This window comes from Corvus moneduloides, chromosome Z (genome assembly GCF_009650955.1).
Source record: "Corvus moneduloides isolate bCorMon1 chromosome Z, bCorMon1.pri, whole genome shotgun sequence".
NCBI classification, from domain to species: domain Eukaryota; kingdom Metazoa; phylum Chordata; class Aves; order Passeriformes; family Corvidae; genus Corvus; species Corvus moneduloides.
The window spans coordinates 74,632,810-74,653,364 of NC_045511.1; the positions used below are offsets into that span (position 1 = coordinate 74,632,810).

Below are 20,555 nucleotides of genomic sequence, written 5' to 3' on the forward strand. Positions count from 1 at the left end.
CCCCCTAACCCTAACCCTAACCCTAACCCTAACCCTAACCCTAACCCTAACCCTAACCCTAACCCTAACCCTAACCCTAACCCTAACCCTAACCCTAACCCTAACCCTAACCCTAACCCTAACCCTAACCCTAACCCTAACCCTAACCCTAACCCTAACCCTAACCCTAACCCTAACCCTAACCCTAACCCTAACCCTAACCCTAACCCTAACCCTAACCCTAACCCTAACCCTAACCCTAACCCTAACCCTAACCCTAACCCTAACCCTAACCCTAACCCTAACCCTAACCCTAACCCTAACCCTAACCCTAACCCTAACCCTAACCCTAACCCTAACCCTAACCCTAACCCTAACCCTAACCCTAACCCTAACCCTAACCCTAACCCTAACCCTAACCCTAACCCTAACCCTAACCCTAACCCTAACCCTAACCCTAACCCTAACCCTAACCCTAACCCTAACCCTAACCCTAACCCTAACCCTAACCCTAACCCTAACCCTAACCCTAACCCTAACCCTAACCCTAACCCTAACCCTAACCCTAACCCTAACCCTAACCCTAACCCTAACCCTAACCCTAACCCTAACCCTAACCCTAACCCTAACCCTAACCCTAACCCTAACCCTAACCCTAACCCTAACCCTAACCCTAACCCTAACCCTAACCCTAACCCTAACCCTAACCCTAACCCTAACCCTAACCCTAACCCTAACCCTAACCCTAACCCTAACCCTAACCCTAACCCTAACCCTAACCCTAACCCTAACCCTAACCCTAACCCTAACCCTAACCCTAACCCTAACCCTAACCCTAACCCTAACCCTAACCCTAACCCTAACCCTAACCCTAACCCTAACCCTAACCCTAACCCTAACCCTAACCCTAACCCTAACCCTAACCCTAACCCTAACCCTAACCCTAACCCTAACCCTAACCCTAACCCTAACCCTAACCCTAACCCTAACCCTAACCCTAACCCTAACCCTAACCCTAACCCTAACCCTAACCCTAACCCTAACCCTAACCCTAACCCTAACCCTAACCCTAACCCTAACCCTAACCCTAACCCTAACCCTAACCCTAACCCTAACCCTAACCCTAACCCTAACCCTAACCCTAACCCTAACCCTAACCCTAACCCTAACCCTAACCCTAACCCTAACCCTAACCCTAACCCTAACCCTAACCCTAACCCTAACCCTAACCCTAACCCTAACCCTAACCCTAACCCTAACCCTAACCCTAACCCTAACCCTAACCCTAACCCTAACCCTAACCCTAACCCTAACCCTAACCCTAACCCTAACCCTAACCCTAACCCTAACCCTAACCCTAACCCTAACCCTAACCCTAACCCTAACCCTAACCCTAACCCTAACCCTAACCCTAACCCTAACCCTAACCCTAACCCTAACCCTAACCCTAACCCTAACCCTAACCCTAACCCTAACCCTAACCCTAACCCTAACCCTAACCCTAACCCTAACCCTAACCCTAACCCTAACCCTAACCCTAACCCTAACCCTAACCCTAACCCTAACCCTAACCCTAACCCTAACCCTAACCCTAACCCTAACCCTAACCCTAACCCTAACCCTAACCCTAACCCTAACCCTAACCCTAACCCTAACCCTAACCCTAACCCTAACCCTAACCCTAACCCTAACCCTAACCCTAACCCTAACCCTAACCCTAACCCTAACCCTAACCCTAACCCTAACCCTAACCCTAACCCTAACCCTAACCCTAACCCTAACCCTAACCCTAACCCTAACCCTAACCCTAACCCTAACCCTAACCCTAACCCTAACCCTAACCCTAACCCTAACCCTAACCCTAACCCTAACCCTAACCCTAACCCTAACCCTAACCCTAACCCTAACCCTAACCCTAACCCTAACCCTAACCCTAACCCTAACCCTAACCCTAACCCTAACCCTAACCCTAACCCTAACCCTAACCCTAACCCTAACCCTAACCCTAACCCTAACCCTAACCCTAACCCTAACCCTAACCCTAACCCTAACCCTAACCCTAACCCTAACCCTAACCCTAACCCTAACCCTAACCCTAACCCTAACCCTAACCCTAACCCTAACCCTAACCCTAACCCTAACCCTAACCCTAACCCTAACCCTAACCCTAACCCTAACCCTAACCCTAACCCTAACCCTAACCCTAACCCTAACCCTAACCCTAACCCTAACCCTAACCCTAACCCTAACCCTAACCCTAACCCTAACCCTAACCCTAACCCTAACCCTAACCCTAACCCTAACCCTAACCCTAACCCTAACCCTAACCCTAACCCTAACCCTAACCCTAACCCTAACCCTAACCCTAACCCTAACCCTAACCCTAACCCTAACCCTAACCCTAACCCTAACCCTAACCCTAACCCTAACCCTAACCCTAACCCTAACCCTAACCCTAACCCTAACCCTAACCCTAACCCTAACCCTAACCCTAACCCTAACCCTAACCCTAACCCTAACCCTAACCCTAACCCTAACCCTAACCCTAACCCTAACCCTAACCCTAACCCTAACCCTAACCCTAACCCTAACCCTAACCCTAACCCTAACCCTAACCCTAACCCTAACCCTAACCCTAACCCTAACCCTAACCCTAACCCTAACCCTAACCCTAACCCTAACCCTAACCCTAACCCTAACCCTAACCCTAACCCTAACCCTAACCCTAACCCTAACCCTAACCCTAACCCTAACCCTAACCCTAACCCTAACCCTAACCCTAACCCTAACCCTAACCCTAACCCTAACCCTAACCCTAACCCTAACCCTAACCCTAACCCTAACCCTAACCCTAACCCTAACCCTAACCCTAACCCTAACCCTAACCCTAACCCTAACCCTAACCCTAACCCTAACCCTAACCCTAACCCTAACCCTAACCCTAACCCTAACCCTAACCCTAACCCTAACCCTAACCCTAACCCTAACCCTAACCCTAACCCTAACCCTAACCCTAACCCTAACCCTAACCCTAACCCTAACCCTAACCCTAACCCTAACCCTAACCCTAACCCTAACCCTAACCCTAACCCTAACCCTAACCCTAACCCTAACCCTAACCCTAACCCTAACCCTAACCCTAACCCTAACCCTAACCCTAACCCTAACCCTAACCCTAACCCTAACCCTAACCCTAACCCTAACCCTAACCCTAACCCTAACCCTAACCCTAACCCTAACCCTAACCCTAACCCTAACCCTAACCCTAACCCTAACCCTAACCCTAACCCTAACCCTAACCCTAACCCTAACCCTAACCCTAACCCTAACCCTAACCCTAACCCTAACCCTAACCCTAACCCTAACCCTAACCCTAACCCTAACCCTAACCCTAACCCTAACCCTAACCCTAACCCTAACCCTAACCCTAACCCTAACCCTAACCCTAACCCTAACCCTAACCCTAACCCTAACCCTAACCCTAACCCTAACCCTAACCCTAACCCTAACCCTAACCCTAACCCTAACCCTAACCCTAACCCTAACCCTAACCCTAACCCTAACCCTAACCCTAACCCTAACCCTAACCCTAACCCTAACCCTAACCCTAACCCTAACCCTAACCCTAACCCTAACCCTAACCCTAACCCTAACCCTAACCCTAACCCTAACCCTAACCCTAACCCTAACCCTAACCCTAACCCTAACCCTAACCCTAACCCTAACCCTAACCCTAACCCTAACCCTAACCCTAACCCTAACCCTAACCCTAACCCTAACCCTAACCCTAACCCTAACCCTAACCCTAACCCTAACCCTAACCCTAACCCTAACCCTAACCCTAACCCTAACCCTAACCCTAACCCTAACCCTAACCCTAACCCTAACCCTAACCCTAACCCTAACCCTAACCCTAACCCTAACCCTAACCCTAACCCTAACCCTAACCCTAACCCTAACCCTAACCCTAACCCTAACCCTAACCCTAACCCTAACCCTAACCCTAACCCTAACCCTAACCCTAACCCTAACCCTAACCCTAACCCTAACCCTAACCCTAACCCTAACCCTAACCCTAACCCTAACCCTAACCCTAACCCTAACCCTAACCCTAACCCTAACCCTAACCCTAACCCTAACCCTAACCCTAACCCTAACCCTAACCCTAACCCTAACCCTAACCCTAACCCTAACCCTAACCCTAACCCTAACCCTAACCCTAACCCTAACCCTAACCCTAACCCTAACCCTAACCCTAACCCTAACCCTAACCCTAACCCTAACCCTAACCCTAACCCTAACCCTAACCCTAACCCTAACCCTAACCCTAACCCTAACCCTAACCCTAACCCTAACCCTAACCCTAACCCTAACCCTAACCCTAACCCTAACCCTAACCCTAACCCTAACCCTAACCCTAACCCTAACCCTAACCCTAACCCTAACCCTAACCCTAACCCTAACCCTAACCCTAACCCTAACCCTAACCCTAACCCTAACCCTAACCCTAACCCTAACCCTAACCCTAACCCTAACCCTAACCCTAACCCTAACCCTAACCCTAACCCTAACCCTAACCCTAACCCTAACCCTAACCCTAACCCTAACCCTAACCCTAACCCTAACCCTAACCCTAACCCTAACCCTAACCCTAACCCTAACCCTAACCCTAACCCTAACCCTAACCCTAACCCTAACCCTAACCCTAACCCTAACCCTAACCCTAACCCTAACCCTAACCCTAACCCTAACCCTAACCCTAACCCTAACCCTAACCCTAACCCTAACCCTAACCCTAACCCTAACCCTAACCCTAACCCTAACCCTAACCCTAACCCTAACCCTAACCCTAACCCTAACCCTAACCCTAACCCTAACCCTAACCCTAACCCTAACCCTAACCCTAACCCTAACCCTAACCCTAACCCTAACCCTAACCCTAACCCTAACCCTAACCCTAACCCTAACCCTAACCCTAACCCTAACCCTAACCCTAACCCTAACCCTAACCCTAACCCTAACCCTAACCCTAACCCTAACCCTAACCCTAACCCTAACCCTAACCCTAACCCTAACCCTAACCCTAACCCTAACCCTAACCCTAACCCTAACCCTAACCCTAACCCTAACCCTAACCCTAACCCTAACCCTAACCCTAACCCTAACCCTAACCCTAACCCTAACCCTAACCCTAACCCTAACCCTAACCCTAACCCTAACCCTAACCCTAACCCTAACCCTAACCCTAACCCTAACCCTAACCCTAACCCTAACCCTAACCCTAACCCTAACCCTAACCCTAACCCTAACCCTAACCCTAACCCTAACCCTAACCCTAACCCTAACCCTAACCCTAACCCTAACCCTAACCCTAACCCTAACCCTAACCCTAACCCTAACCCTAACCCTAACCCTAACCCTAACCCTAACCCTAACCCTAACCCTAACCCTAACCCTAACCCTAACCCTAACCCTAACCCTAACCCTAACCCTAACCCTAACCCTAACCCTAACCCTAACCCTAACCCTAACCCTAACCCTAACCCTAACCCTAACCCTAACCCTAACCCTAACCCTAACCCTAACCCTAACCCTAACCCTAACCCTAACCCTAACCCTAACCCTAACCCTAACCCTAACCCTAACCCTAACCCTAACCCTAACCCTAACCCTAACCCTAACCCTAACCCTAACCCTAACCCTAACCCTAACCCTAACCCTAACCCTAACCCTAACCCTAACCCTAACCCTAACCCTAACCCTAACCCTAACCCTAACCCTAACCCTAACCCTAACCCTAACCCTAACCCTAACCCTAACCCTAACCCTAACCCTAACCCTAACCCTAACCCTAACCCTAACCCTAACCCTAACCCTAACCCTAACCTGGCTCCTCAGAAAACCTCAGGAAAACCCACCTGGAAAACCCTAGATGTTGGCCTGGTGGGCCCGTACAGATCCCTAGAAGTAGGGGGGGGGTTATGGGAGGGGTGGGGGTGTGGTTGGGGGTGTGGCATAAGGGGAGGAGCCTGAAACGCGACACCTAGTGCTGTAACCTGACACCTACTGCTGTAACCCGACACCTACTGCTGTCACCTGACCCCTGAAACCTTACCCCTGCTGCTGACACCTGCCTCTGATGGGGGGCATGCATGGGGGGAGGTGTGAGGGTCATGCCTGGGGCTATGTCACGTCTGTGTGTGACAGGGTTTGGGTGGCGTGATACGCACGCGTGTGAGGGTGGGAGGATGTGGCGAACGTGTGCATGAAGGGTGGGAGGATGTGATGTGCATTGCGAGGGGGGTGGGAGGGCGTGATGTATGCATGCAAGGGGGGCGGGGGGACGTGGCGCACATGCAAGGGGGGGGGACGTGGCGTGTGTGCATGAGAGGGGTGGAAGGACATGACGTGCGCACGTGAAGGGGGCGGGATGATGTGATGTTTGTGTGTGAGGGGGGTCACAGGGGGTGGGGTGATGTGGGGGTGGGGCGATGTGGGGGTGGGGTCACGGGGGGAAGGGAGAGATGGGGGCGGGGTCACAGGGGCAGAGCAACACAGACGGGGTCACGGGGCGGGGCGACATATGGGCGGGGTCACGTGGGGGGTGGGGTGACACGGGGGCAGGGTCATGGGGGCGGGGTGATGCGGGGCGGGGTCATGGGGGTGGATTGATGTGGGGGTGGGGTCACGGGAGGCAGGGAGATGTGAGGGTGGGGTCATGTGGAGGCAGGGTGGTGCAGGGGCGGAGTTATATGGGGTCGTGGGGGCGGGGTGATGTGGGGGTGGGGTGAGGTGGAGGTGCAGGGTGATGGGGGTGGAGTCACGTGGTGGGAGGTGTGATGCAGGGGCGGGATCACGTGGGGGGAGGGGCAACATGAGGTGGGGCCATGGGGGGTGGTGCATGGGGGCAGGGTCATGTGGGGAGTGGGACATGGCGGTGGGCGAGATGGTGCACCATGTGTGGGGAGGAGCTCAGGATGAGTGATAGGTGGTGTGTGTGTGTGCGCACGCACCAAAAAATTGGCTAATTAACTAATTATCCAATTAACTAATTAGTTAATTATCTAGTTCAATTAGTGCTCCAGATGGGAATAGCTATGCAATGGTTAAGCAATTCAATTAGTTACTCCCATCTGGAGCACTAATTAGGGGCCCTATATACTATATATAAAAACAAGAAAAAATAATATGTCCAGTGCAGCAGTAGAAAATTTAATGCTCCCTGGGAGTAAAAATTTTTTATATAAAAGTTTTTTTTTTTTACTCCCAGGGAGCATTAAAAGTTCTACTGCTGCTTTTTTAAGTTTAAGCTATAAATAAAAATAAAGTTAGAGAGAAAGAGAAAAGTAGAGCTAGAGAAAAAGGGAAAGAGAAAAAGAGAAAACTAGAGTTAGAAAAGGAAAGAGAGAGTGAGAAAGAGAAAAGCAGAGAGAAAAGGAAAGAGAGAGAAGAGTTAGAGAGAAAAGGAAGTTAAATAGAAAAGGAAGTTAAAGGGGTTATAGAGAGAAACAAAGAAACAGTTAAAGAGAAAAATAGAGAAGCAAAGACACAGAGTTAAAAGAAAAATAGAGGGGCAAAGACACAGAGTTAAAGAGAAAAATAGAGAAGGCAATGAGAAATAGAGAAGCAAAGAAACAGAGACAGTTAAGGAGAAATAGAGAAACGGAGAAATATAGAGAAACAGAGAAAAAGAGAAAACAGGAGAAAGAGAGAAGCAAAGAAACAGAGCGTTAAAGACAAAAGAGGAGGAATAGAAAAGCAAAGAAACAGAGTTAGAGCTAAAGAGAAAAAGAGAGAAGCAAAGCAATGGGAAAGAGAAGCAAAGAAACAGAGGCAGACAGTTAAGCAGAAATAGAGAAACAAAGAAACAAAGAGAGTTAAGGAGAAAAGAGGAGAAAGAGAGAAGCAAAGAAACAAAGAGAAGAGAAACAGAGAAGCAAAGAAACAGAGTTAGAGAGAAACAAAGACACAGAATTAGAGGGTTAAGGCGAAATAGAGAAACAAAGAAACAGTTACAGAGGAGCAAAGAAACACAGTTAAAGAGAAACCAAGAAATGGTTAAAGAGAAACAAAGAAATAGGAAAATAGACTTGGAGAGAAAAAGAGGAAAACATAGTTGGAGAGAGTGAGAAAAAGAGAAACCTAGAGACAGAGGCAGACACAGTGAGAAAAAGAAAAACAGAGGGACCGAGATAGAAACAGAGAGACAGAAATAAAGATAGAAAGAGAAAAGCAAAGTGAGGAATAGACTGAAAGGTAAAGCAAAGCAAGAAATACAGTGAAAAAATGACTAAACCACACCATAGAAAGGCAGGAACCAAAAGGGGCCAAATGGGGGGGGGGGGGGGGGGGGGGGGGGGGGGGGGGGGGAGGCTGGGCATCTTTATTAGAGTTTATTCAACTTTATTGAATGAATTGTTTTATTTACACTCTAGCAAAATATACAGGAACAACAATGTATACAAATAAAGTACAAATACAATCCATATACGCACTGGTAAAAGTCCAATTTGCATACAGAACAATACATGGAAATGCAGCAGCAAACACAAATACAGACCAGAGCAACACAAGCCAAATACATATCAATACACTATAACAACTTTTCTATTTCGAGAAAACTTACTATGTTTTGTTTTATTGTTAGAGGAAACCTAAAACAACAGCACCACATGGAGAACATAACACTCATCCACCACACACACCTCCTTCAGCTTCCACACAATACCACCATCGCTCTCATCTTGACCGCTCTCCTCACCCCAGCCCCTTGGGAACGGGGTTCCCAGGAACCTCCAAATTGTCCTTCCTGACAAAACCCCAGCCCCGGCATGGTCCGCACCCTAACCCTGGCGATGAACGTCGCCTCGCAGACTGGCCGAGACCAAGGGAAAAAAAACCCAGCCAGGCGGGGGGAAAGAAAAAAAAAACACCCCCGTTGGGGTTTTTTTATTCTAAATTTTAAAATGTTTTGAAAAACCTGAAAGGCAAAAATCATACACACAAGGTTAGAATCATTCCATGCACACACTCTCACAGGCAGACACAAACTCTCACACACAGATACAGTCACACAGTCACACGCTCTTCAGCTTACACCCTGACTGCAGCCATTCATCAAAACACTCCACCGATGAAGATACTTTGACACATCTTCCCTGGCTGCCGCTCCTCGACATCGAACCGTAGATTCCAGGAAAATTGGTAGCATCGGTGACCGTGGAGATCCGAAGCTGCCTCAGGGACCTGCGAGACGATGTGAAGCAGTCAAAGAGTGGCCCGTGGCTAGGAGTTATCCCCACACCTGGCCCATAAATTTTCTGTCCAAAACCCCATAGAAAATAGATGAACCCTTAAGTTTTATGACTGTTCTACCTAACTGTGACTCTATGTGCCGGGGCGGGGCGGCTCCGACCCTAAGCAGCACATGGACGGGCAGTGCCCCGAATTAAGAAAAGATGACGCGAGGGCTCGAGATGAGTCTCCAGAAGATTAATTCTCAAGCACGATACACTTAGAGGCGATGGAACCTACTGAAATACCGCGCTCATGGAGGGAGGGTCCGATACCCTCCCTATAAAAGTACAAGGGAATGGCACATGAAAAGAAGCCAGTACCAAAACTGAGAAGGAAGATGGATGAGAACATCTTGTGTACTTCCTCCAGTCTCAAGAAGTAAAAAGGTAAAGATGCCAGAATAAGCCCCATCCAGGAAAGTAGGCAAGTAGAGTATGGCCGATACGGCCCAGAACAATGCCCAAAAAATCATCGACATGCAACAAAGCCCTGTGACACAGAAGACAATGGACACAGCATAACATAGACACAAACTACATAACATAGACACAAGTTGAAACTGCCCAGCAGTTTCACCTGATGGACCCAAGATTATAGGGGAAAGTTTCACAAAGGATGTCTGGACTTCAGGTGGCTCTCTTGAAAGCTGTTTATTGCATAGGCGAAGTTACAGCATTTCAGGGAGTGGGTATCCAGAGCCAGCCCTACAGCTGCCAGCTCCAGCTGTAGGCATACCTGAAGCCACTTTCTGTTCAAGTTACTAAGCATTATATACTTTTCTTTGCAGAGTATCTTAACACATAACAACCAATAAGCACCATACACAATACCTTTACATTTGCCTATAGCCTATCATAGCTACTACCATCACCATATTATAGTCATTATTATCCAATCACAAGAGTAAGTAAGTTACAATTTAAGTTTACAGTGGAAAATTCTCAAACCTTTCTCCTTCTTGCTACATCAACATTTCTTGTTTGCCTGCCATATCTCTCTTTTTGGTAAAGACATGTTTTCTATTTACTTATGCTCTTCTTGAGAGTGACTTACTTGGTGAAAAACATGTCTTTGTTTGTAGTCACATACCTTTGTCCTACTCCTAAAAATCTCCTTCCAACTCATCTCCAACCTTTGCCTTCTCAGTTACTCAGCGATCACTGTTTCAGCAAAACATCTTTTTTCTATATCAAAACTTGCTTTCATTTCTACCTCATCCCCAGTTTCTACATTCAGAGATCTTTCTGCCAAGCCTACATACCTGTGATACTTTCTTACCAAACATTCATCCTCCCCAACACAAGATTCCTACTGCAAGATGAGCCGGAGACCGATGATGCCCAAGGAAAGAAAGTTCTATGGCAATAGCACACGATGGTGAAACGTAAGTCCTTACAAGAAGTTAGTACCAAAGCTGTTAAGAGGATGCTCAAGAAGCTCAGTAGGCCTAGAGATGAAGGCGACGACTGCTGGGGGATCGGGGCGATCGCTCCAGACCTGAAGGCGAGCTTCTCGGGCGAAAAGATCTGCGATGACATCGAGACTCAGAGAAGGGTGATGACGTGAAGCTTGTGAGAACGCGGAGACAGGTTGGAACCGTCCTGCCCGGCAAAGGGTAGGCGATGCTGAGGAGAAACCCTCTCCCTTTACTTCCCAGGGGCCCGTCCCTCTACAGCCCTCTCCTCTAAGCTAACTTCAAATTGCCTCCTGCAATTCCAAAGGGTTTTTCCTTGTCCCCACCACTGGTCCCAACATGTAGCTTTTGGAAGACGAGCTGACAAAATCCATCCTCGATGGAAATGAACACACAGGCACCATGGATGTCAATACGGTCCCCACAGTCTGTTTCAGTGGCTGCAAAAATTCAGAAAAAAATTCAGACCACAATGAGACGCCCCAAAAGCGACCCCTTCCGCAAGGCCTCCCTCCCTCCTAAGGGCCAAGGCTCATCCCTTGCCTGCCGTTTCCAAACTTCGGCTCCGCAGCTGCTCACAGTACCTAAGACAACAAAACAGAAAACTTACTGAGAACTCAGACTTATTCTGAGAACTGCAAGGATGGATGCCCAATTGTATTGTACAAGCAGAATCCTCTACCGCTCTTCGCATTCTGACAAGTCCTAATCTGCTATAATGGATCATTGCAGTGTACAGCTGTGACTACAGCTCAGAACAAGACCAGAAAAGACATCCGACTCGACACTTCTAAAGAGTGTCCTGGGTTGCAGTGTATTCTATTACCATCCTCATGAGCTGTTGAAATCAGGTGGGGCAGTGTTTCCTTGCCTCCTCCCCCAAGACTATCTTTCTGTTAATGGCCCATCATTGTCCTGCCGCATGACTCAGATATAACTCCCTCCGGACTATCTTCTGTTAATGAGCCTAATCAACACTTGGCCTCATGACTCATCACCCCATTGTGAGATGCTCCACCCAGAGGGAGGAACCAAGCATCCCATTGTGGGATGGGACGGAACACCAGAGAGAACCCTTTCCACTGGATTTTCAGAGGACAGGAGCTACACAGCCACCATTGGACTTTCTGAGGAAGAGCAGACCCTTTTTTTTCTACAGGATCACCGCTTCAGAGGACTGCAGCCACCATTCTACCAGACTACTACCACCACCCTGCCTAACAGGGACTCAGGTTGTATCTTGACTCTGTCAGTTTGAACCAGTGTTTTCTTCTACTTTTCTTTAATTTCCATTAAATTGTTCTTCTGACTTGGTGCCCCCCACTGGTTTGTTTTCAAACTAGTACAGAGAGACACAATTCCGATGCACCTCCGAGCTCTCGAGTCAAAGGATTGATGGTATCGACACCGGGCTGAGGAGCCGAGAGCAGAGAGGCTAAGAATAACGCCCAGCGTTTCCAATAAGCATCTCAAAGGGCTAAGGCAAAAGACCTGCAACACAAGATGCCCAAAAGACACAGAACATACAATAAAAAAGTGACATGCACTGGGACTGCTCGGCTCTGCACACCTCGGCATTGAGATCGAAAGTGAGACTTGCCCTTTACGTGGGCTAAGGGGCCCTTTCCTGGACATCCCTGCCTCCAAAGCTGACTCAAAAATCCCTCCTGGTGAGTCCCGACCTGACACATCGCTTTCATTCCCTCTGTGGATTGTAGCCCTCAACTTATATCTCAGACATCGGGAGATGGGAATCCTCCTTGGGCACGACAGAAGTCCGCGTCGCCATCTGGGAAGCTCCTGCTGTCGCCAGGCTGTCATCTCCTAGTTGGCCACAATAAAGAAAACCAAACATCACTGCAGGACCTTAGTGGCACGTCTACCAAAGCCCCAACAATTCCACTACTCACCATATCCTAAGAAGGCCAGGGTCCTCGGGCCGCATGCTTTGGCCACGCTCTGAGGCCGATGCAGTCGTCGCGGGGTATGCCTGGGTAAAGAGGACACAAGGTGCTGCGGCATTGCTGAAACTTAAGTGGACCCTCTCTCCCTGACTCGCCGCAACTCCTCGGCCATAGATGTAACAGAAGGTACCTCGGAATAGAAAATGTAAAGGCTTCATTGCAGAGTCCCATAATACTTCCAGAGAGCTCACAAGGGTGGCAAAGCGGGTCCGTTGGCCAGTCGGCAAGTAGGTTCGGCATAAAAAAAGTGGACCTCCTAAAACACACAAATGACAATGGATGCTTATAACTGCACCAGAAATTGATACCAGAGCAAGAACAACTCATTCTGTTCACCGGTCACCACTTACCTTGCTCCATCAACCTTGACTGCTGAGATCCGGCTTTACCTCCTAAAAACAAAGACAAAGAATAATGCTGGAACATAGCCACCATTTACACTTGCCCTGCAAGCACAAACGGTGACTCACCTTCCTGTGGGAACCCCCTCACCCGGTATGGGGTGCTCTGCCACGGATTTAATCCGTCTGCATCTGAAAGAAAGCAATGACAAAAGTCAGAATCCTGCATGAGAACAGCTCCAGCCATCCTGTGTCAATCTAGGAATACCATCTAGAGGCCAAACTATACCCTACATTACAAATTTCAAGGCCTTGGGACTTGTCCTATTACACCTATACGCCAGACTATATGGGCAGGGCAGAGCAGCTCCGGACCAAATACATGCAGGCACCTGTGACACAGGAGATAACAAACAAGGAGATGCAATGAAGAGAGAAAACTGGTAAGAAGAATGACCGCAAGGACCGAGAGAATGCCGAGCGAGATTATCATGGCGAGACGGACAAGGCTCGAAGAAGATGCTAACGGGCTATTCCGAGAACAGCAAAGTTGGATGCCCGAGAATCATACAAGCAGAATCCTCTACCGCTTTTCGCATTCTGACAAGTCCTAATCCTCTGTAATGGATCACTGCCGTGCACAGCTGTGAATACAGCTCAGAACAAGACCAGAAAAGACCTCTGACTCAATGGTTCTAAGAGAGATGCGATTCCGATGCAAATCTGAGCTCGTCGGTCAAAGGTCCGATGTTATTGGCACCCGGCCAAGGAATGTGGATGCTAAGGATGATGCCCGGCATTTCCAATAAGCCGGTCCCTCGAAGGGCTAAGGAAAAAGGCATGCAACACAAGATGCCCAAAAGACACAGAACATACAATAGAAAAGTGACACGACACGCACCGGGACTGCTCTGCCCGCCTCAGCATTGTGATCAAAAGTGAGACTTGCCCTTTATGTGGGCTAAGGGGCCACTTCCTGGACATCCCTGCCTCCAAAGCAGACTCAAAAATCCCTCCCGGTGAGTCCCGATCCGGCACCCTGCTTTCATCCCCTCTGTGGGTCGTAACCCTTGCCTTATCTCTTGGACATCCGGGATGTGAATCCGCCTCAGGTGCGAAAGAAGGCCGCCTCGCCATCCGGGGAGTTCCTGCTGTCTCCTAGTTGGCTACAATAAAGAAAACCAAACATCAGTACACGAGCTTAGCAGCACATTGGCCAAAACCCAACAATTCCGTTACTCGCCGTCTCCTAAGAAAGCCATGGTCCTCCGGCGGCACGCTTCAGCCGTGCTCCAAGGCTGACGCCGTTGTTGCGGGGTATGCCTGGGCTAAGAAGAGACAAGGTGTTGTGGAATTGCTTGAACTTGAGTGGACCCTCGCTCCTCCTGCCTCCCTCCCCGACTCACTGCAACTCCTCAGCTGTTGCCGAAGGTCACCCACATGACACCTTGGAATGGAAAATGTAAAAGTTTCATCACAGAGTCCCATAACACTTTGGGAGGGCTCACAAGGGTGGCGAGCTGGCTCTGTCAGCTGGTCGGTGAGGGGGTTTGGCATAATACAAGTGGACTGCCTAAAACACACAAATGACAATGGCTGCTTAAAGTTTAGAGTACCAGAACCTGGCACTCAAGGAATAACAACTTTTTCCTTCTGCCGGTCACCACTTACTTCGCTCGCTCGACCTTGACTGCTGAGATCCGGCTTTACCTCCTAAAAATAAAGACAAAGAATAATGCTATAACATAGCCATCATTTTCGCTTACCCAGCACAGACAAATGGTGACTCACCTTCCTGCAGGAATCCCCTCACCCAGTATGGGGTGCTCTGCCATGGATTCAATCCCTCTGCATCTGAAAGAAAGTAATGACAAAAGTCAAAGTGCTGCATTTCACGGCTCCAGCCATCTTGTATGAATCTAGGAATATCACCTAGAGCCCAGCAACAACCTGCATTACAAATTTCAAGTCCCTGGGCCTTGTTCTATTACACCTACGTGCCAGAGTATGGGGCAGGGCATACCCGTGTGGGCACCCGCGACGCGACGAGGAGAGAAAACTCTCTGCGAAAAGAACGACCGCAAACACATCAAAGGGCTAAGGCAGAAGACATGAGACACAAGATGCCCAAAAGACACAGAACATAACAATAGACAAGTGACACTACATGCACCAGGATTGCTCTGCCTTGTGCACCTCGGCATTGTGATCAAAAGTGAGACTTCCCTTTATGTGGGCTAAGGGGCCCCTTCTTGGATATCTCCATCTCCAAAGCTGACTCAAGAATCCCTCCCGGTGAGTCCCGACCCGACACACCGCTTTCATCCCCTCCATGGGTCGTAGCCCTCGACTTATCTCTCGGACGTCCGGGGACTCGAATGCACCTTGGGCGCAAAAGAAGGCCATCTCTTGCCGCCCAGGAAGTTCCTGCTGTTGCCGGGCTGTTGTCCCTTAGTCAGATACAATAAAGAAAACCAAAATCAAAAGATGAGTTTAGTGGCAAATTGCAACAAGTCAGCCGCTCGCTCGCTCCTAAGTGCCCCTAGATCCTCAAGGCCCTGGCTGCATCCCTAGTCTAAGGCTGCGGCCACAATTTAGATAGGCACCCAGGTTAGCGAGAAACAAAGTTACAAGGCATTTCCATAAATGCGGGGGATGCGTTTGCATGCCGTAAAACATATAAATGTGGCTGCTGCGCTTATGGAAAAGCCTTAAGTGGCTCCCGAATAGACACCGTTTCCCACCGTGTCGCCTTCAAAACCCCCCCACCATAACTCCTAACCTGGTACTCCGCTCGCCCTCCCTCTCCCGGTCACGATCCTCGACTTCCGTAGCGGAAGCCTCAATCTCAGACACCATCTATGACATGGGGCAGATCCCTTTTTGGGCACAATGAACTTGCTGAAAAAATGTGAAGTACCCCACTCAACACAATCTGGAATGGCAGGAAGTTGCACTGCTCCTAAAAAAAAAGCACAGCACAAAACCAGAAATTATAAAAGCACCTTACCACTCCTAAACATGCAACCCAAATGAGTGAACTTAAATACTCCCTGTGTTCCATGGTATCTTCTTCCCGGTGTCTTCGAAGCCTCTGCTGCTTTAGATGCCAAAATAACCTGCTGAAAACAAGCTGAGATAAGCAGAAAGATCCCCATCACTGAAATGAGAGGAGAGCTCTTACCCCACTCAATCCCGGAGAGGGAATGACTCCCCTTGCAAAAGGCTGGGGTTAATATACCCCTGGCTGGGCCCACCTCTCGTTCCCATGATGCCCGGGGAAAAGGAAGGAGCCAAATACAGCAAGGTAGAAAAGCCCTCATAGGAGGTGCCACTGTTTGGCTCTTCTGACTTAAATTTGAGGTGAGTAAAGGGCTCGATAGAAAAGAAAACTCTTCAGGGAAATGACGCCGCTTTCTTTTTTTGCTTTTGCATCAAGCGAAAGAGCGGACAACCGGTAAGAAACAAAACTTTGTTGTAAAGGATTGGTTACGTAAGAAAGGGCATATAGATTCTTTGCAGCTTACTGATCTGAGGAGCTGGCTACGTGAGAACGGGCACATAGACCCTTGAAGTTAGCAGAGCAAGGTCTCACAGAACACTGCATCACACATTATGTGTAACAACTGAAGCTGCAGAATATCACATGTATCTTGCTCAATAACTGAACCACCATTGAGTCTTATTGCTGAGCTATGGGTTTATTTGCAGAGTTAGCAAGGATAGGTTTTGGCAGCAAAACAATAGACATCTGTGGTTAGAAGGCCAGAGAAAAAGGAGAACTGCTGACCACAGAAGGGGAACTATAGGAGGGGTTAGAGATCGGCTTAGATGACGTGAACCACTTAGAATGCGCCTTTTACGAATATGCATGAGCCTATTATTGATAGTATATAAGAAGTTCTGGTACAATCAATAAACGAATTCCTGTTGATCACTCATATTGAGCGTCTGGGTTTTCCCTCTATCACGACACTGTGTTTTGGGAATGCAGCTAGATAATTTGTTGTTAACTTGCTTAATTACTCCTTAGTGATTATTATGCACTACTCCACATGTGACTAAGTAGGGTGGAGAAGAATAGTAATTATATGAACAATGTAACTCTCCTTGGGACCTCTAATTAGGGCTATATACATTATAAATACAAATAAGAATTCTTAATACCCTCCTAGGTGCCATTAGGGTTACGTCCGTGCCAGGCTCGCTCCCATATGACGTTCAGTACCGGGGCTCAGGTAGGAGCGCCCTGAAATGCAGATTTAAATCCTTAAAATGCTCAAAAAGGGAGAGCTTCCTTCAACTGAACTCCTTAAAATGAGAGACCAGGCGGCAGTTGCCTCTGCTTGAACCAATACAATGGCAAATTAATGGCTTCTCCCCTTCAATTTAAGCCCCTAAACTATTGGGAAAAGAGGGGTTTTCCTCACTTTAAAATTCTCTGGTGCTGGAAAAAGGAGGATTTTTCCTCAATTCAAACCCTTAGAAAGGAGGGACATCTGGGCTTCCCCCTCAATTTAAACCTTACGATGATGAAAAAGGGGAAGATGAAAGGGACCTCGCGCACTGCCTCGCCCACTCGGATGCTGCCCCTTGGCACGAGAGCTTTTCCCTGGGCGTTTTCTTGAAGCGATGCTCTTTACCCGGGTGCATCTGGCCGCTCCTCGGCTCCTGCCAGGTTCCACGACCGTTGTTCCCGGAGCGTCTCTCAGGATGCCTCCATTGTCCCCTCTCGACCGGCAGCTCCCTGTGTAGGTGTGCCCGGGCAACCCTCTGAAAGTGACCTCCGGCAGGAGCCGCCCCCTCCTCATCCTCACCGCTCGCACCTGGGGCTGCTGCACCTCGGGGAGGGGGGATGAGGCGGAGAAAGGTCCTGCTGGTCGTTCCCTCCCCTACGCGGGCCGTCGTCCACCCCCGAAACACTGGGGTGCAGGGCTTTCTTTTTTGTGGAAAAGGACCGGCCTTCTCGTCCAGGTGCGCATGGCCAAAATTGGGATCCTGCCTCCAAAATTCCCTATATCCTAGGCTTGTACTTACTGAGGAAACTCCCCGCCGATCGCGATTACCGGTAATTGTTCTTCCGTAATAGTTACTGACTTGCGTTTCCTTTGAAGCGTTTGAAGCGTCTCTCGAGGGTGTCAAGGGTTTGGCCGGGTTGTTTACGGCCGATCTCGGTGGGCCCGGACCAAACCCAAGCGCCCCTGTCGCCGGTCCGCCCTGAATTTCAGTGACATATTGATATCGTTTATATATACTCCCTTTCCCTGCTCCTCGGTCTTTCCTTGTGCATCTGCACGGAGAGGGTTTACTCCGTCCTTCGATCCCACCCACAGCTCTCTGGCCCAAATGCTGATTCTCGCGGAGACGATCTAAGCAGAAAACTACTACTAGTGTTCGCTTTTAAAGTATAATTCTTATTGTACATCTGGCTGTACAATTAAAAAAAAGACATCTATTACTGCTCATTAGGGGAAAGCTTTTCAGAGGAGAAAATATCCATTTTGGTAGCACAGATCTCATTTTGACAATATTGCATTCTTGTGGGTTTGGGAATCTGAAAATTGGTATTTTTCAATTTGATATTTTGAAACGGGGTCATTTTCATATTTTGGAACTTGATATTCTGCTATTTTGAAATGGAATTAATTTGGTATTTTGGAACCTGGTATTCTGATATTTGGAAACTGGGTAACTGGTATTTTGGAACTTGGTAATTTGGAACTGGGTTACTTTGGTATTTTTGAACATATTCTGGGAATTTGAAACCGGGTTACTTTGCTACCTCTGAACGTGGTGTTCTGGTATTTTGAAACTGGGTTATTTTAATATTTTGGAACTTGGTGTTGTGGGCCCTCCTAGATAGCAGCTGAGGGAAGACACCGGGCTTTGGGAAGACGATCTCTTTTGGGACCATCTCTCAGGACCGGTCACAGCTTCCTTGGTCAGAGCTACTGACCCCTAACCAGCTGTCATAGGTACCCACCAATCTTTAGCCACTTTTGGCAAAGGAATCTTGTTTCAACACAAGATTGTGTTGGAACACAATATTCTACTTTAAAAATCCTACTTTAAAATTCTATTTTAAAATCCTACTTTACATTCCTCTGCAGTATGTATTTCTTTATATTTTTTGGTAACAAGGTTAATACTAGTGCGATACCATCTTGCATCACAAGTTAAACATACACACAATATCCACGGTTTACACTTCCCACAGTCTGAATCAGGACATTTGAGCTGTAGCTGAGGCATCAATTTTTGGCATCAGCACACAGGTTGGGATCGCTGTCTTTCTCAAGCCACGGTTTCACCCACTTCGCAGGAACCCAGCGTGATCCCATGTCTGTGGAAACACATGCATACCCCCTTCCCCAAGTTAGTAATTGCATCGGTCCTTCCCATTGCCATGTAGTCCCATTTTTTTCTCCATACTGTCTTGGTTTGAAAGACAGGTGTCTGCTAAGGAAGGCAGGAGCCTCCCTTGGAATGGCAAATGCAACTCCCCTTCCCTCTGAGTTATTACAATTTTGAAATTAAGGGGCTTTTAGGCAAAGATATGGGAAATAGGAATAACAGTTCTTTACTATGATATATCTATAGGTGTATAACAAGTCAAACAAACAACAATAACTATGGCAGTAACAGCAAACAATCACAAGCCCAGTGCCAGCCTTCTCGGCTGTCAGGCCCTTTCCCCTCGGGTGCAGTTTCACTCAGAGCCGGCACGGGCGCTGGCGGCTCCCGGTGAGCGGGGCAGGTGCAATGGTTCCCCCCCGACTGCAGGGGGCGCTCTGGAGCGAGCTCGGGGAGCACACGGCACTGGTGGCCTGGGATCCCAGGAAGGGATGGAACAAAAGCTTCACAAACCCCTGGGCAGCCGATCCCCGTGTCCGGCCGGACCCTCAGGAACAGCAGGCTGGAACAGCAGGGACAAGCACAAATCCCTGGTGGCAGACGAGATGTATCCAAACGGCAGAGCTGCGGTGGGAACCCTCCAGAGATCTCAGCAGGCAGGGTGAGCACGGCTACAATGCAGCGAAGGCTCGAAGCAATGGCGGGGGCAGGGCGGTCATGGCCCGGCTCCTAGCAGGGCAGGGAGGTGGGCTTGGGATCCCAGGGTTTCACTGGCAGAAGGAAAGCAACCAAAGAAGCAGCCTCCCTCTCCGTCCAAATGCCAGGGACTGACTGTCCACACACCCAGGTGAAACAAAAGAGTAGCAAGATGCACCTCTCCTCCACTGGCTAGGTCTTTTGTTTTTCTTAAGCACTCAGTAATTTGTTCCCCTAGCAACAAGTATGGGGAAAATTCCTTTAACAGAAAAAAACCCCAGAACTTCTAAAACCCCAACACATACTTTCCCGCTATCCCGTGGAATTTAATTTAAGTCCCCTTTTAGTCCTGCCCCATGTTTTACCCCAGGAGGAACAAGATTATCACTTGGGATATGTATATAATTCGTTACATAGACAGCTTTTTCCAAGCCGGCTTGGGGTGAAAGGGATAAATCTCCCCCTTTTTGTTTGTGAAGCAATTGCTTCAGGGTATGATGGATGTGTTCC

The 20,555-nt window shown here is 48.6% G+C and overlaps 2 long non-coding RNA genes across 3 annotated transcripts; both read right to left on the reverse strand.

Moving 5' to 3' along the window:
• Positions 1 to 8,365: 8,365 nt before the first annotated feature.
• Positions 8,366 to 12,512, reverse strand: LOC116438625. The gene is made up of 2 exons (XR_004237849.1): positions 12,373 to 12,512; positions 8,366 to 9,225 (listed from the first exon to the last, which is right to left on the reverse strand). It is a non-coding gene; the product is annotated as an uncharacterized LOC116438625 (long non-coding RNA).
• A 1,563-nt stretch (positions 12,513 to 14,075) lies between these two features.
• Positions 14,076 to 19,449, reverse strand: LOC116438571. 2 transcript variants are annotated; one of them, XR_004237817.1, is made up of 5 exons: positions 15,778 to 19,449; positions 14,787 to 15,445; positions 14,667 to 14,708; positions 14,402 to 14,568; positions 14,076 to 14,323 (listed from the first exon to the last, which is right to left on the reverse strand). It is a non-coding gene; the product is annotated as an uncharacterized LOC116438571 (long non-coding RNA). The 2 variants fall into 2 exon arrangements; XR_004237816.1 differs by having other exon boundaries at positions 14,402 to 14,591.
• Between the last annotated feature and the right edge of the window lie 1,106 nt (positions 19,450 to 20,555).